The following is an 18674-nucleotide window of genomic DNA, read 5'->3' as shown; positions in this document are numbered from 1 at the left end:
CTTTAACATGGAATCCTAGGATTAAAAAGGTAAAAGCAAACCTTCCCTGAATGAAGTAGGCATAGAGGCCTGGAGCATTATCAGCACGACTTCCTTTTCCTCTCCCACTTCTCTTCACTTACTGTAGTGCCTAGAGGCCCCCTGTTATTCAGTTTGAAAAACATTGATCTAGTCTAGACAGCCATCCAGCACCATAGCATACCCCCTAAGGGGGTTGGCCAGTCTGCACTGGCCACCTGTGGTGAACTCCCTACCAACACAGATACATATTGTAATAGGAGTAATAAAAATTGTTTCACCCAGGGAAGAGGAAGGTAGTTGATTCACATTATCTTCCCACACACCTTTTTTCTTTTTTTTTTTTTTTCCTTAAAGAGATTTGTAAATTAAACAAAAACTGGTTTGTTCTCCCCATCCTTCAAGTCCAAAATTCTGTTCAAAAGTTTTTGTTTTCTTCCATATTTTCTCCTTTATATTTAAGAATAGTGTTTCCTCTCTTGCTGAATTTTATTTTATTTTATTTTATTTTATTTTTGAGATAGAGTCTTGCCCTGTCACCCAGGCTGAGGCACAATGGCACCATATGGCTAATTTTTTAGTGTGTGTGTGTGTGTGTGTGTGTATGTGTGTGTAGAGGAGGGGTCTTGCCATGTTGCTCAGGCTGGTCTTAGACTCCTGGCCTCAAGCAGTCCTCCTGCCTTGGACTCCCAAAGTGCTGGGATTACAGTCATGAACCACTGCACCCAGCCTGAATTTGATTTTTTTTTGTCTCCCCGCCCCAATGTCCGAATTTGATTTCTTTAAAGATGTTTCTAGAAAAGTACATGCCAGTTTTCTCTCAGAGGTGTTGCTCAGAATTATCTACAGTTCATTTTTCCATTTAGCCTTTGGTTTGTAAGGATGATTTACCCTCTATATGACCATATTTAAAAAAAAAAAAAAATTTAAGAAAAAATAAAGATACCCTTTTTAATTTAGTTTCTAATATCCTGAGAAAGTTTTGTCTTCCAGATTCTGGATATTTGTATTATTAGTACTTATATCTGCTTATAGTGTTTTACTTACTTACTAAATAAATAAATAAATAAATAAATAATTTAAAGACAGCATCTCACTCTGTCACCAGACTGGAGTGCAGTGGCACAATCACGGCTAATTGTAGCTTTCACCTCCTTGGCCCAAGTGATCCTCCTGCCTTAGCCCCCCAAGTAGCTGAGATTACAGGTCTGTGCTACCATGCCTGGCTAATTTTTTATTTTTTGTGGAGATGAGGTCTTGCTATGTTGCCCAGACTGGTCTTGAACTCCTGGGCTGAAGCAATCCTCCTGACTCAGCCTCCTAAAATGCCGAGATCACAGGAATGAGCCACCACAGTTGGTCTAGTCTTACATTTTTTGTTTGTTTGAGACAGGGTCTTGCTCTGTTGCCCAGATGGGAGTGCAGTGGCATAGTCATAGCTCACTGCAGCCTCAACCTCCTGGGCTCAAGTGATACTCCCACCTCAGCCTCCCAGGTAGCTGGAACTACAGGCATGTGCCACCATGCCTGGCTAACTTTTTATATTTTTAGTATAGATGGGGTTTTGCCATGTTGCCCATGCTGGTCTTTAACTCGTGGGCTCAAGTGATCCACCTGTCTCGGCCTCCCAATGTGCTGGGATTACAGATGTGAGCCTCTCTGCACCCAGCCATTCTGGATATTTCATAGATATGGAATCATACAATGTGACCTTTTATGTCTGGCTACTTTCACTTAGCATAATGTCTTAGAGGTTCCTATACCTCGTAGCATGTATTGGCACTTTGTTCTTTTTATGGCTGAATGATAAATCACAGTTGGTTTATTCATTCATCTACTGATAGACATTTGAGCTGTTCTCCCATTTTGCCTCTTGTGAATAGTGCTGCTATGAACATGGGTGAACTATGTTCTTGTTTGGATCTCTGCTTTCGTTTCTTTGGAATATATACCCAGGAGTGGAATTGAAGGGTTATATGGTAATTCTGTGTTTAAGTTTTTGAGAAACTCAAACTCTTTTCCATAGTGACTGAACCATTTTATATTCTGCCTATTGTCTTTTAATTATACTTAGTACCTTTATCAATTTTGGAGGGTGCTGACAGGAAACGATGTTCAAAATGCTTTTGAGACATGGCCCAGAGATCTGTCTATATACAGCAACTTACACAGTTACTTGGAAAAATTATTCCTTATTCCACACTGTTCTTGGTTTAAGCATATAGGAACTTCCCAAGGATCTCAGCCATTTATAAGGAAGCACTAAGCACTTGTATTGCATGACTACATCAGCTAGGCCATTGGCATGCTCCACGGTAAGAAACACTTTCCATCATGGAACAGCGCATTTGTACATAACCTATGCATATATATAAAACGGAATAAAAGTTTCCAATACAGTTTTTACCATGTACAGTGTGGACCAGTATTTTCCATTTATTCTATTCTACTGTGTCTATTGCTTTTTCAAGGGTTGCTTAGACTAACTAAATTGATTTCATGACTCACCAAGGTTTATGACCTTTAGTTTAAAAAGCACTGAGCTAAGACGTTCTCTGTAGATCCAAGGTAAGACCTGTGTGTTGCAACATGACTTCCATTATGTAACCCACTTAAATAATAGTTTCCAGAATCTCAATAAAGATTTCTTCATTATGTAATTTTCCTTATATAATAATTGTACTTATCATCTGATTCCTCTTGCCCTGTTTCATACATAGTTCTTTTTGTTTTTGACATGCTCAATACAGGTGTGCTTTGTTGTTATTGTTTTGGGGGTTTGTTGTTGTTGTTGTTGTTGTTTTTTGAGATGGAGTCTCACTCTGTCTTCCAGGCTGGAGTGCAATGTCTCGATCTCAGCTCACTGCAGTCTCTGCCTCTTGGGTTCAAGCGATTCTCCTGCCTCAGCCTCCCAAGTAGCTGGGATTACAGGCGCCTGCCACCATACCTGGCTAATTTTTTGTATTTTTAGTAGAGATGGAGTTTTGCCATGTTGGCCAGGCTGGTCTTGAACTCCTGACCTCAGGTGATCCACCCGCCTTGGCCTCCCAAAGTGCTGGGATTATAGGCATGAGCCACTGCACCTGACCCAGATGTGGGTTTTTTGTAGTTTTCTTTTCTTTTTTTCTTTCTTTCTTTCTTTTTCTTTTCTTTCTTTCTTTCTTTCTTTTTTATTTTACTTTGATTTCCAGGACACATGTGCAGAATATACAGGTTTGTTACATAGGTATACATGTGCCATGGTGGTTTGCTGCACCTATCAACTCATCATCTAGGTTTTAGGCCCTGCATGCGTTAGGTATTTGTCCTAAAGCTCTCTCTCCCCTTGCCCTCCATGCCCCAACAGACTCCTGTGTGTCATTGTTCCCTCCTGTGTCCATGTGTTCTCATTGTTCAACTACTACTTATGAGTGAGAACATGAGGTGTTTGGTTTTCTGTTCCTGTGTTAGTTTGCTGAGGATGATGGCTTCCAGCTTCATTCATGTCCCTGCAAAGGACATGATCTCATTCCTTTTATGGCTGCATAGTATTCCAAGATGTATATGTACCACATTCTCTTTATTCAGTCTATCATTGATGGACATTTGGATTGGTTCCATGTCTTTGCTATTGTAAATAGTGCTGCAATAAACATATGTGTGCCTGTGTCTTTATAGTAGTATGATTTATATTCCTTTGGGTACATACCCAGTAATGCGATTGCTGGGTCAAATGGTATTTCTGGTTCTAGATCCTTAAGGAATGACCACATTATCTTCCATAATGGTTGAACTAATTTACATGCCCACCAACAGTGTAAAAGCATTCCTGGGCAGGCATAGTGGCTCACACCTGTAATCCCAGCACTTTGAGAGTCTGAGGTGGGCGGATCACAAGGTCTAGACCATCCTGGCCAACATAGTGAAACCCCATCTCTACTAAAAACACAAAAAAATTAGCTGGGCATGGTGACACATGCCTATAGTCCCAGCTACTTGGGAGGCTGAGGCAGGACAATCGCTTGAACCAGGGAGGCAGAGGTTGCAGTGAGCCGAGATCGTGCCACTGCACTCCAGACTGATGACAAAGTGAGACTCTGTCTCAAAAAAAAAAAAAAAAAGCCTTGCTATTTCTCCACAGCCTCACCAGAATCTGTTGTTTCCTTTTTAATAATCACGATTCTGGCTGGGCGCAGTGGCTCACACCTGTAATCTCAGCACTTTGGGAAGCCAAGGCACGTGGATCACCTGAGGTTGGAAGTTCGAGATCAGCCTGACCAACATGTAGAAACCCCGTCTCTACTAAAAATAAAAATTAGCTGGGTGTTGTAGTTCATGGCTGTAATCACAGCTACTCAGGAGGCTGAGGCAGAAGAATCACTTGAACCCGGAAGTAGAGGTTGCGGTGAGCCAAGATCATGCCATTGCACTCCAGCCTGGACAACCAGAGCGAAACTCCATCTAAAAAAAAAAAAGCCATTCTGACTGGCATGAGATGATATCTCATTGTGGTTTTGATTTGCCTTTCTCTACACTGAAAGCTAATACAGTGGCTAAATCATGGACTTCAGAATTTTTTTAAAAAAAATCTGAATCTAAACAGCTATGTGAATCTCAGGAAGTTTTTTTTTTTTCTTAATTTTATTTCAGTAATTTCTGGAGAACATGTGGTTTTTTGTTATATGGATATGTTCTTTAGTGGTGATTTCTGAGATTTTGGTACGCCTGTCACCTGAGCAATGTTCACTGTACCTAATATGGAGTCTTGTATCCCTCACGCCCCTCCCACCCTTCTTCCTGAGTCCCCAAAGTCAATTCTGTCATTCTTATGCCTTTGCATCCTCACAGCTTAGCTCCCACTTATAAGGGAGAACACATGATATTTGGTTTTCCATTCCTGAGTTACTTCACTTAGAATAATGGTCTCCAGTTCTATCCAAGTTGCTGCAAAGGCTGTTATTTTATTCCATTTTGTGGCTGGGTAGTATTCCATAGTGTGTATATACTACATTTTCTTTATCCACTTGTTGGTTGATGGGCATTTAGATTGGTTCCATATTTTTGCAATTACAAATTGTGCTGCTATAAACATGCATGTGTGGTGTTTGTTTTTTGTTTTCCATATAATGACTTCTTTTCTTTTGGGAGATACCCAGTAGTTGGATTGCTGGATCAAATGGTAGTTCTGCTTTTACTTCTTTAAGGAATCTCCATACTGTTTTCCATAGTGATTGTACTAGTTTACATTCCCACCAGCAGTGTAAAAGTGTTTCCTTTTGACCACATACATGCCAACATCTATGATTTTTTATTTTTTTATGGCCATTCTTGCAGAAGTAAGGTGGTATCTCATTGTGGTTTTCACTTGCATTTCCCTGATAACTAGTGATGTTGAACATTTTTTTCATATGTTTATTGACTGTTTGTACATCTTCTTTTGAGAATTGTCTATGCATGTCCTTTGCCCACTTTTTGATGGGATTATTTGCTTTATTTCTTGCTGATTTGTTTGAGTTCCTTGTAGATTCTGGATATTAGTCCATTGTCAGATACATAGTTTGCAAATATTTTCTCCCACTCTGTGGGTTGTCTGTTTATTCTGCTGATTATTTCTTTTGCTTTGCAGACGGCTTTTAGTTTAACTGGGTACCATTTATTTATTTTTGTTTTTGTTGCACTTGCTTTTGGGGTCTTAGTCTTGAATTCGTTGCCTAAGCCAATGTCTAGAAGAGTTTTTCCAATGTTATCTTCTAGGATTTTTATGGTTTCAAGTCTTAGATTTAAATCTTTAGAAACAATAGAAGCCCCGCGCATAGAGCAAGTGCTTGCAGCCTCCCTGCCTTCCTGCAACACTCGACCCCAGGATTCCTCCAGCTCACTTGCTCGCCATGGCCAACAAGGAAGCAGCCTTCGGCGATGCAGTGGAAGAATGAGTGATCAACCAGGAGTACAAAATATGGAAAAAGAACACTCCTTTTCTTTATGATTTGGTGATGACCTATGCTCTGGAGTGGCCCAGCCTAACTGCCCAGTGGCTTCCAGATGTAACCAGACCAGAAGGGAAAGATTTCAGCATTCATCGACTTGTGCTGGGGACACACACATCAGATGAACAAAACCATCTTGTTGATAGCCAGTGTGCAACTCCCTAATGATGATGCTCAGTTTGATGCATCACACTACGACAGTGAGAAAGGAGAGTTTGGAGGTTTTGGTTCAGTTAATGGAAAAATTGAAATAGAAATCAAGATCAACCATGAAGGAGAAGTAAACAGGGCTCCTTATATGCCCCAGAACCCTTGTATCATTGCAACAAAGACTCCTTCCAGTGATGTTCTTGTCTTTGACTATACAAAACATCCTTCTAAACCAGATCCTTCTGGAGAATGCAACCCAGATTTGCGTCTCCATGAACATCAGAAGGAAGGCTATGGACTTTCTTGGAACCCAAATCTCAGTGGGCACTTGCTTAGTGCTTCAGATGACCACACCATCTGCCTGTGGGACATCAGTGCCGTTCCAAAGGAGGGAAAAGTGGTGGATGTGAAGACCGTCTTTACAGAGCACATACAGCAGTAGTAGAAGATGTTTCCTGGCATCTGTTTGGGTCAGTGGCTGATGATCAGAAACTTATGATTTGGGATACGCATTCAAACAATACTTCCAAACCAAGCCACTCAGTTGACGCTCACACTGCTGAAGTGAACTGCCTCTCTTTCAATCCTTATAGTGAGTTCATTCTTGCCACAGGATCAGCTGACAAGACTGTTGCTTTGTGGGATCTGAGAAATCTGAAACTTAAGTTGCATTCCTTTGAATCACATAAGGATGAAATATTCCAGGTTCAGTGGTCACCTCACAATGAGACCATTTTGGCTTCCAGTGGTACAGATCGCAGACTGAATGTCTGGGATTTAAGTAAAATTGGAGAAGAACAATCCTCAGAAGATGCAGAAGACAGGCCACCAGAGTTGTTGTTTATTCATGGTGGTCATACTGCCAAGATACCTGATTTCTCCTAGAATCCCAATGAGCCTTGGGTGATGTGTTCTGTATCAGAAGATAATACCATGCAAGTGTGGCAAATGGCAGAGAACATTTATAACGATGAAGACCCTGAAGGAAGTGTGGATCCAGAAGGACAAGGGTCCTAGATATCTATGTCTTTACTTCTTGTGATTTTAGACTCCCCTTTTTTCTTCTCAACCCTGAGAGTGATTTAACACTGGTTTTGAGACACAGACTTTGTTCAGCTATCCCTCTATATAATAGGTACCACCAGTAATGCTATTAGCCCAAACAGTGGCTGTTTTCTAAATATTAATGGTGGAGGGGGGCTTGATTCAGCAAAGCCACAGGCTTACATTGAAATTTTCTTCAGGAATTTTCTAGTAACAAACCCAGGTCTAAAGTATCTACAGAAAGGGGAATATTATATGTGATTATTTTTCTTATGCTATATCCCCAAGTTTTTCAGACTCATTTAAGTAAAGGCTAGAATGAATAAGGAATAGAGCCAAATGAGGTAGGTGTCTGAGCCGTGAAGTATAAATACTGAAACTTGTCACTTTTATTCAGGAAATAGGGGAGATTCAAGTCATATAGATTCCTACTCAAATCTTGACACCTGACTTTGCAGGATGCACATTTTCATACATAGACTAGTTTCCTTTTGGTTTCTTCAGTTAAGTCAAAACTACACGTTCCTCTTTCCCCATATATCTTTGCTCATTAGTGTATTTCTTGAGCTGTTTTCATGTTGTTTCTTTCCTTTCTGTGAAATGGTGTTTTTTTTTTTTTTTTTTTAACTTGGGACCACCAAGTTGTAAAGATCTATGTTTTTACCTGACAGTTATAGCACAGGTAGACTGTCAGGTTGAGAAGAGTGAATCAATAACTCATATTTGTTTTAAAAATTAAATTAATCCTTGATAAAAGTTGCTTTTTTTTTTAGGAGTTAGTCTATGACCACTAGTTTGATGCCATCTCCATTTTGGGTGACCTGTTTCACCAGCAGGTCTGTTACTCTCCATGACTAACTGTGTAAGTGCTTAAAATGGAATAAATTGCTTTTCTACATTAAAATAAATAAATAAATAAATCTTTGATCCATCTTGGGTTGATTTTTGCTTAAGGTAAGAGATGAGGGTCCAGTTTCATTCTTCTATATGTGGCTTGTCTGTTATCCCAGGACCATTTATTAAATGGAGTGTCCTTTCCCTAGTTCACGTTTTTGTATATTTTGTTGAAGATTAGTTGGCTGTAAGTATTGGCTTTATTTCTGAGTTCTATGTTCTGTTCCATTGGTCTATATGCCTATTTTTATACCAGCACTATGCTGTTTTGGTAACTAAAGCCTGATAGTATAGTTTGAAGTTGGGTAATATGATGCCTTCAGATTTGTTATTTTTGCTTAGTGTTGCTTTGGCTCTATAGGCTCTTTTTTGGTTCTATATAAATGTTAAGGATTGTTTTTCCTATTTCTATGAAGAATGATGATGGTATTTTGATGGGAATTGCATTGAATCTCTAGATTGCTTTTGGCAGTATGGTAATTTTTACAATATTGATTCTACCCATCCATGAGCATGGGATGTGTTTCCATTTATTTGTGCCATCTATGATTTATTTCAGCAGTGTTTTGTAGATTTCCTTGTAGAGATCTTTCACCTCCTTGGCTAAATGTATTCCTAAGTATTTTATTTTTTTGCAACTTTCATAAAAGGAATTGAGTTCTTGAGTTGATTCTCACTTTGGCCATTGTTGGTGTGTAGCAGTGTTTCTGGTTTATGTACATTGATTTTGTATCCTGAAACTTTACTGAATTCATTTATCAGATCTAGGAGCATTTTGGAAGGGTCTTTAGGATTTTCTAGGTATATAATCATATTATTGGTGAACAGTGACAGTCTGACTTCCTTTTTTCTAATTTGGATGCCCTTTATAATAAGTGTAAAGACAGTGAAGTCCAAAGGAATTCAGGATAGGAAGAGACTCCTAAGACAGGGTTGGAAGAGCAGGTAGAATTTAACCTGAGCTTTGAAGGATAAGGAGTATTTAAATAGTGAAGATAATGTTTTAGACAAGTGGTAGTATGAATAAAGATATGGATTTGGGAATAAATACAAGAGATATATTCAAACCAAGCAAATAGATCAGCCCAGTTGGAAGAGAGACTTCATACTTTGAAACTGGATGAGTGATGTGATAAAAGAAGTATTTAGGAAAATTAATTTGGCTCTGTTGCTCAGGATCCTTAGAGTTAATTATTATAGAATGTGAAGTGATATCCTTTATCCCCAGCATTTTTTGTATATTGATATGTGCCCATCACTGAGCTAGGTTCTATGGTATACACAAAAGTGGACTAAGAGAAGATCACTGCTCTAAAGGATCTCTAGTCTATTTCACAAATAAGCTGAAGCCTTCAAGGCAAAGAAGATGGGATGAATCTGAAAAGTAGAGTATTCTTCCTCCAACCAAATGAATAAGAAATAGTAAAAACAAGCAGCACTATTCCAACAGTAACCCCAAAAAGTTCTTAAACATGGAAAATTAGTGACCCAGAGAAGAAACTGTAGATTCTTGTGTGGTTTTGAGTGGCTCTTAACCCTAACTGTATCTCTTAGAAGCAATACTAGGGAAAGAAGTTCCGCTGGCAAAACCTAAGGTTTCTTAGGCAGCCTTGGCAAAGGTTGGAAAAGAACCCTTGAAAATAAGTGTTCTTACTGACTGCAGTAGAATTTGAGGTCTCAGCAGAGCAAACCAGAGGGCTCACCATTTTTTAGGGTACCATGTTGAATTGAGGAACCTATCCAAAGACCATCAGAAACTTTTCTTGGGAATAGGCACATACCAACTAAGTAAGTGAACCTAGCACAGGACTTAATGTGGGGAGAAAAAGGCAGACCGTGTTTTTCAGCTTTTACTTGGAGAAAGCCAAAGTGCAACTTTCTTCAGTCATCCTGCATTCAGGTTCAGTTGACACCAGCTGCTTTCATATGCCTCACAACTTCAACCACAATGAGATCAAAGTGGTAAGACCTGAGGTGCACCAATGGGGTGCACATGTCGTTGTGCTACATGTGCCCTGTCTGTTCAGATCCTGATAGATCCCTGGATCTGTCTCTAAAAATAGTTGATGACACCACCAAGGCAACTGATGACTGGAATGGTAAGGATTACAGTGAAAGAGACCATTCAGGACAGGTAAGCCCAGATTCAGATGGTACCTTCTGCCTCTGCCATCATTGCCAAAGCCCTCAGGGAACTACCCAGAAACAGAAAGAAGCAGAAAACCGTTAAGCATAATGGAAACAACACTTTTAATGAGATCATTGACAGTGCCTGATAGATGTGTCAATGATTTTGGACAGAGAGCTCCCTGAAACTATAAAGAGATCCTGGGGACTGCTCAGTCTGTACTGCAGTGTTCGTTGCTGCTACTGTCATAGCAGCATAGATGACATCAACAGTGCTGCAGTTGAATGCCCAGCTAGTTAAAAGCTACAAGAAAAATATTTTAGTAAAGGATCATTTGACAAAACCAAAAAGCAGATCCAGACCCTCATAAAGGGTCATACTGCCCAGTGGAGTCCATCAGTACCCCGACTCTCCCCTGCTATAGAAAAATGCAGAAAATACATAACGTCTAGTCTTTGAAATGAAACTTACAGGGCAAGATAAGCAGGTCTCTAGAAAAGGTTGGGTCAGGGAGAATTTACCTGCAAAATAAAAGGAAGGAAGGATAAAGAATCTAGAATGCATTGTAGATTCATTTGTATTTTCCAATATTTTGTATAAACAGAATAATATAATATGTATTATCTTTTTGTCTGGTCTCTCTTAGCATAATTATTTGAGATTTATCTATATTGCTGCATGTCTCAATAGTTTGTTCCTTTTTTTTTAAAAAGATTCATAATCAGAATAAATGTAAAACTCTCAAAATTCGATAGTAAGAAAGCAAAGGACCCAGTAAAAATGAACAAAAAATTTTAAGATACTTCACCAAAAAAGATATACAGATGGTAAATAAGCACATGAAAAGATGCTAAATATAATTAGTCCTTAGAAAAGTTCAGATGAAAGACACAATGAAATACCACTACACACCTATTAGAATAGCTAAAAGTACTGAGCTTACCAAGTGTTGATAAGGATGTAGAGGAACTGGAACTTTCATACACTGCTGGTGGGAAAATAAAATGGTATAACCATTTTGGAATGGTTTAGTAACCACTATACTAACAAGGAACTTAGCAGTTTCTTTAAAAGTTAAACATATACCTACTTATTGATACACACAACATGGATGAATTTCAGAATAATTATGCTGAGTGAAAGAAGTTAGAAATAAAGAGTACATACAATGCTTTCTTATACTGTACTAGAAAATGCTAACTAACGTGTAGAGACAGAAGGCAGATGAGTGGTTGCTAGTGGTGGGGGTGGGTGGGGAGAAGGGGAGGAGTGGGAGGGAGGAATTACAAAGGGGCACAAGGAAACTTTGAGGGGATGGACATGTTCATTTTCTTGATTATGGTGAAAGTTTCACAAGTGTCTACATGTATTAAAACTCACCAAGTTGTTACACTTTGAATACAGTTTAGTGTATGTCAGTTACACCTCATTAAAACCTTTAAAAGACAGTTACATCCATACATTGGAAAATAATGTAACAGTTAATAAAATGAGAGATCTATGTATACTGATATCAAGAGATGGCTATGATACATCATGAAATGAAAAGAGCAAGCTGAAGAGAAGTATCTCCAGTATGACCTCATTTTTGTTAAGAAATTCTTGTATCAGTGCTACATGTATATACACTTTTGCTTTTATTATTTTATTTTATTATTATTACTTTTTTTTTAAACAGAGTCTCACTCTGTTGCCCAGGTTGGAGTGCAATGGCATGATCTTGGTTTACTGTAACCTCTGCCCTCGAGTTCAAGTGATTCTCCTGCCTCAGCCTTCCGAGTAACTGGGATTACAGTCACCTCCCACTATGCCCGGCTAATTTTTGTATTTTTAGTAGAGATAGGGTTTCACCATGCTGGCTAAACTGGTCTTGAACTCCTCTTTGAGGCCAAGGCAGATGGATCACCCAAGGTCCGGAGTTCAAGACCAGCTTAGCCAGCATGCCCGGCCCACATCTTTGCTTTTATATAGAGAGAGAAAAGTCTGGAAAGGTCCACATTATTCTGATAATGGTATTTATATCAAAGATGGGAATGGGGATGAGAGGGAGGGTAGAGATGAAACTATTTTATATGCATTGATACTGAGTTTTAATTTTTAAAAAAATGGCCCCTCCTTGTGTACCTATTTCCCATCTTGCTATCTACCTGATGATAAATTCTGTATTTGTTAATACTGATTCCAACTTCTCAAAAATTTTGAGTTCTACCAAATCTTCCTCATCTTTGTGTCCCCAGTTCACAGGCCCAGTGCCTGATAGATAGAGGTTCCCACTAAATATTTAATGAGGGAGGTAGGTACTGGTTTCTTCAGCAGCTGTGACCTCCATCCCATGTATACAGAAATAGAAAGGCATTGGCTCTATGTTTGTGTTTTTTGTTAGTCACATGAGTAAGAAACTCAGGCAGGCATGGTGGCTTATTCATGCCTATAATCCCAGCAGTATGGGAGGCCAAGACAGGAGGATCACTTGAAGCAGGAGTTGGAGACCAGCCTGGACAACAAAGCAAGACCCTGTCTCTACAAAAAAGAAAGTTTTAATTAAAAAAATGTAAAAATTAGCTGAGCGCAGTGGTATGCACTTCTAGTCCCAGCTACTCAGGAGGCTAAGCAGAAGGATTGCTTGAACTCAGGAGTTTGAGGCTATCAAAGGTTTTTTCAAAGGCTAAAAAGGTTTTTTTTTAAACCTTGTTATGGGCTGGGCACAGTGGCTCAAATCTGTAATTCCAGCACTTTGGGAGGCTGAGGTGGGCAGATCCTGAGGTCAGGAGTTCAAGACCAGCCTGGCCAACATGATGAAACCCCGTCTTTACTAAAAATGCAAAAATTAGCTGGGTGTGGTAGCACATGCCTGTAATCCCAGCTACTCAGGAGGCTGAGGCAAGAGAATTGCTTGAACCCGGAAGGTGGAGGTTGCAGTGAACTGAGATGGTGCCACAGCTTGGGTGACAGAGTGAGACTCTGTCTCAAAAAATAAATAAATAATGAAAAATGAAAACAAAACAAAAACTAATTTACTAATAACAGTAACCAACTGAAATATTCATTATAGCCAAAAAGAGAAGTGAGCATCCCGGAGTTACAAATATAAAGCCTCAATAATAGAAAGGAAAATTTAATTGAAGTTACTTCAATTATTAGCTGATATGCCTATAACAACTATATTTTATCTTTTCTGAGACTCACATTTTTATTTACCTATTAACATCTCTGAAATTGAGACATTTCTTATAATTTGTGCATCTTAAAATTGTAGTTGGAAATTTTTTTCTTTCTTACTGGTACAGAAAATAATAGCATACTGGATTTGATAAAATAGGATAATTACAATTTCAGAGTTCTTAATCTTTTTTTTTTTAAGTACTCAACTTGATTTATTTACAGAGTGTAGTATGTCCACATGCCCAGCACTCTAGTCGGGCATGGAACATTGCAGACCCCAAAAGCCCTTGGATCCCGTCCACCTTAATTACCTCCTCCCAAGGGAAACCAAAGTCTTCAAAGTACTTAATCTTAATTTGTATGCTGTTTTGAGAACTGTTACTCTTAATAATAAAAAAAACCGGGCCGGGCGCGGTGGCTCAAGCCTGTAATCCCAGCACTTTGGGAGGCCGAGGCGGGTGGATCACGAGGTCAATAGATCGAGACCATCCTGGTCAACATGGTGAAACCCCGTCTCTACTAAAAATACAAAAAATTAGCTGGGCACAGTGGTGCGTGCCTGTAATCCCAGCTACTCAGGAGGCTGAGGCAGGAGAATTGCCTGAACCCAGGAGGCGGAGGTTGCAGTGAGCCGAGATCGCGCCATTGCACTCCAGCCTGGGTAATGAGCGAAACTCCGTCTCAAAAAAAAAAAAAAAAAAACCAAGAGAGAGACAGAAAATTTAAATGATTTTCCACTGCCATACATCAGGGCTAACCTATAGAGCATTTTTTATATTGTCAGAAGAGCATTATTTGCTAATAATTGATAAACGAGCAATGTACATAGATAGAAAGTTGATCCAGGAGGAAGTACATGTGAGCATACAGGAAAATATTTAACAGTTAAAAAAATACAAATGGAAACAATAAAGTAATTTTTCAGACCTATTTAATGAACACTAAAGAAAATAGAAAGAAAAGAAACTTAAGATAACACCTAGTCCAGGTAGCATTGTATATTAATACAATTTTGTTTGGTTATATTTCTGTTTATTTTTTAACTTATCTAATCTGTCTGTTTTTCCCCTGTTCCTTTTTTCCTGCCTTCTTTTGGATAAATTGAATAATTTTTTGTATGCAATTTTTACTTCATGTACTGGAATTTTACCCATACATCTTTGCATTCTTTGTTAGGAGTTATTCCAAGGCAATAGTTTCAAACATTTTGGTCTCAGGATCCCCTTACACTTACTGAGAACCCCAAAGACTTCTTATGGATGTGGATTATGTGTGTTGATATTTTCTGTATTAGAAATTAAAACTCAGACATGAAAATATTTATTAACTTCAAAACAGTAATGAATCCATTACATATTAACATAAATTACATATTTTAATGAAAATATATGTTCCCAAAACTGTAATATAAAGAGTGGCATTGCTCTAAATGTTTGCCAGTCTCTTTAATGTCTGTGTTAATGGAAAAATTGGATTCACATATCCTCTTGAATTATATGAAGATAATTTGACCCCTCACAGATATGTGCTTATAAAAAAGAGGAGTTTTAATAGCATTTATCAGATAATTGTGGATTTTCTTTTGATATTATACTAAATCTCAATGATGGTAGTTTATTGGTTGCAATATGGCATATGAAACCATATCACTGAACTTTTTATATTCTGCCATACATATATTTTTTTAAGACAGTGTCTCACTATGTTGCCCAGGCTGGTCATAAACTCCTGGGGTCAAGCCATTCTCCTCCCTTAGCCTCCTGAGTAGCTGGGACTATAGGGGCATTCCATGGGTCCTTGGCTCTATATTCTTCCATATTATGATACACTGGTGCACTTTGCACTTTGGATAGATTCTTTACTTTTCCATGATTTTATAACATGGATGGATAATTTGGAAAATATTGGTTCCATTTGATGTATGTCTTCTAAATGTTGACACATTTCATTATAAAGTATTTAAAAATCATATTTGTTAATATCACCACCAGTTTCAATAGGAAAATCTGTATTGGGAAGTATCAAACTCATGGTAGTGGACACAAGCTTTCCAAAAATCTAATTTTTGCTTGGAAGCACAAAATTTATTTTTGCAAACACATGCTGTAATTCATTTTTCTTGATGTGATAGGCTCATTTTGTTTACTTTTGAGAAATATATGCCAAATACCCAAGTCTAAATAACTATAGCTTTATCTGTAGTTGCTCTTTCAAGTAAAAATAGCATTCCATGAAAATAGCAGCCAGTTTAGCTCACAATTCATATCATATGAGTGCTTTTCCTCAATCAAGTCAGCCATTGTACTTCAGTACAGAAGTGCATGCTTTCTGTCTTGTCACATAGACTATTAAAAAGATTTGTACCCAGGGGTCAATATTTCATAAAATTAATACTTTTTACTGCTTCATCAATCAGCAAAATTGAAAATTTTTCAATTTTTGTAAAAATTGGTATATTCTTTACCGCTCACTTGATGATGGTACAGAATATAACAGTTAACACATTTGGTACCACTGTGTTCTTTCATTCCAAGGCAGTTGCAATTTTACCCTTCATTGTTTTTATACCATCACTGCAAATGTCAACACAGTGAAAGAGCAAAACAAAGTATTGTTGTGAGAATAGTTTTGACAGTTTGAGAACCACAGCTCTAGATATTACAATGTGCTTGGTCAACTTAGTAGAGTCTACTTAGAATTAATATTGTGCCACCTAACATAAAATTAAGAACCTTACAACACAGTGTGTTTCCACTTGTCATCCCTGCAACATTTGTGCTGTTGTTGTCATATAGTTTACCTCTATGTATAAATGCTATAATCATTGTTTTTATTTTTGCTATATATAGTCAGGTTTTTTAAAAAAGAAATTAAAAGTTTTTTTTTTTTTTTTTTTTGAGCCGGAGTTTCGCTCATGTTACCCAGGCTGGAGTGCAATGGCATGATCTCGGCTCACCGCAACCTCTGCCTCCTGGGTTCAGGCAATTCTCCTGCCTCAGCCTCCTGAGTAGCTGGGATTGCAGGCATGCGCCACCATGCCCAGCTAATTTTTTGTATTTTTAGTAGAGACGGGGTTTCACCATGTTGACCAAGTTGGTCTCGATCTCTTGACCTCATGATCCACCCATCTCGGCCTCCCAAAGTGCTGGGATTACAGGTGTCAGCCACCGTGCTCTGCCAAAAGTTTTTTTTTTTTTAAGATTATTTCATTATTACCCACATATTTACCACTTCTCGTCTGTTTTTTCCACCCTGTAGATGTGAGACTCCATCTGATACCCTTTTCCTTTAACCTGAAGATATTTAACATTTCTTATAGTGCAGGTTCTGCTGATAACAAATTCTCTCAAATTTTGTTTATCTGAAAATGTCTTTATTTTACAAATTTGAAAGATCTTTTTACTCCATATGAAATTCAGGGTTGACAGATTGCCCCTACTCTGCTGCCTCAGCATAAGATGTCATTGCTTTATCTTCTGCCCTTCATTGTTTCTCATGAGAAATCAGCTGTAGTTTGCATTTGTTTTCCCCCTCTATATAGTAGCTACTTTTCAAATTTCTTTTTATCTTTGATTTTTATAAGTTTTATCTGTATTTATATTGCCTGGGGTTTGCTGTGTTTCCTGACTGGATCTATTGAGTGTCTCTTTTTCTTCTTTCTTCTTTTTATCTTCAAATTTGGAAAAGTTTTAGTCAGTGTATCTTTATTTTTTTAATCCATTTTCTCTCTCTCCTCTATTTCTGGGCTTTCAGTTTATGTATTTGTTAGACCAATTGGTATTATCCCACAGATTACTGAGACTCATACTTGTTTTTCAATCTTTGTCTCTCTGTTCTTCAGTTTGAATAATTTCTACATCTGTCATTAAGTTAACTGACCCATTCTGCCAGTGTCTGTCAGCTGTTAATCCTCCCAATTGTTTTTTTGTTTTTTTTTTTTGAGACAGGGTCTCACTCTGTCACCCATGCTGGAGTGGTGTGATTATAGATCACTGCAACCTCAACTTCCTGTACTCAAGCAATTCTTACACCTCAGCCTCCCAAAGTGCTGGGATTACATGTGTGAGCTACCATGTAATGCCCACCTGAGCCTACTTAACTCTATTTCAGATGTTTTGTATGGAATTTTTGTTTTGGAATTTCCTTTTTTTAAAAAGTGTTTTCATTTTTTTCTGAGATTTCTTCCATCTATGCATTCATTCTGTCCATCTTTTTCTTTAAATCTTTTAATATATTTTTCAAAGCTGTTTTAAAGTCCTTGTATACTAATTCCAATATTTGATTTTCTCAAAGTCTATATTTATTGACTGACTTTTCTCTTGATTTGCATGTCTAATAGTTTTTGATTGTATGGTGGACATCATGGATATTATCTTCTATGGAGTCTGGCTTATGCTGTCTTCCTTTAAAGATGTTGAGTTTTTTCTGGCAAGTGGTTATATTTCTGCCAGCTTCTTCTTGGATCAAATTTGATTTTAGGTGTTGTTTGGGTGGGACTATTTTGATAATGTCCTGAATCTAGTGTGGTTCTTCTTCCTATGGCATGACATTTCTAGGGTCTTAAATTAAATACTCACGGTGCTCAGAGAGATCTTTCCACTCTGGCTTAGCGAGAACTCCAATGTCACCAAGCACTGTACTACCTGTCTCATCAGTTCTCTTTTCTCCACTCTCATTCCTAGAATCCTCTCTATTCTACTAGGCCCTGTGGTGACTCTGCCTGTAGATGAGCAGCCAGCACTAGCTAAAAACCTTAGGAGAACTCTTGTAGTTTTCAGGTGCCCTCTTGTCTCTCTGTCTTCCTGTATCCTGTTGCACAAACCCTCACCACCTCAGCAGCTCTGAACTCTGATCTCTGCCTTCTCAACTCATGAAACTGCCACTCAATGAGACAGCCTCTCTGCACCACAGTCTAGAACCTGACTCCAGACAGAACAGGTGGATGTGGGGACTCAACTTTTGTGTTTTTCTTCTCTGAAGGATCAGTTCTGCACTGTCTGAAGTGTAGTCCAGTGTCTAAAAGGAATTGCTTTATATATTTTATCCAGCATTATAATTATTTATGGCAGAAGGATAGGTCCACTGCCAGGTACTGTGTCATGGCCAAAATCATAAGTCCTATACCATAGTTTTAAGTCATAATTATGATGAAGCTTTTGTAGTATATAGAAAAATGTATGTGTGTTTGTTTATGTAGCTATGTAATAAATATGACTTCATAATAGAATTAAGAAGTACTGAAATAGTTTTAGGCTGAAAGTAATAAACTTTATTTTTTTCTTTAACCCAAGAATAAATATGTTCTTTTTAAT

General features: G+C 38.2%; 1 protein-coding gene and 1 pseudogene across 6 annotated transcripts in view; both read left to right on the top strand.

Moving 5' to 3' along the window:
• The window catches only part of METTL8 (methyltransferase 8, tRNA N3-cytidine), a 99488-nt gene that overhangs the window by 39250 nt on the left and 41564 nt on the right, over positions 1–18674 (top strand). The gene's annotated exons all lie outside the window — the stretch shown is intronic.
• On the top strand, positions 5886–7324 carry LOC105728235 (histone-binding protein RBBP4-like; annotated as a pseudogene).

This window comes from Aotus nancymaae, unplaced genomic scaffold, assembly GCF_030222135.1.
Source record: "Aotus nancymaae isolate 86718 unplaced genomic scaffold, 86718_ANA_hifiasm-v0.15.2.pri h1tg000008l, whole genome shotgun sequence".
In the NCBI taxonomy this organism is placed as follows: Eukaryota; Metazoa; Chordata; class Mammalia; order Primates; family Aotidae; genus Aotus; species Aotus nancymaae.
Note: the sequence above shows the minus strand (reverse complement) of the source record. Positions and strands in the feature narration are given on the sequence as shown.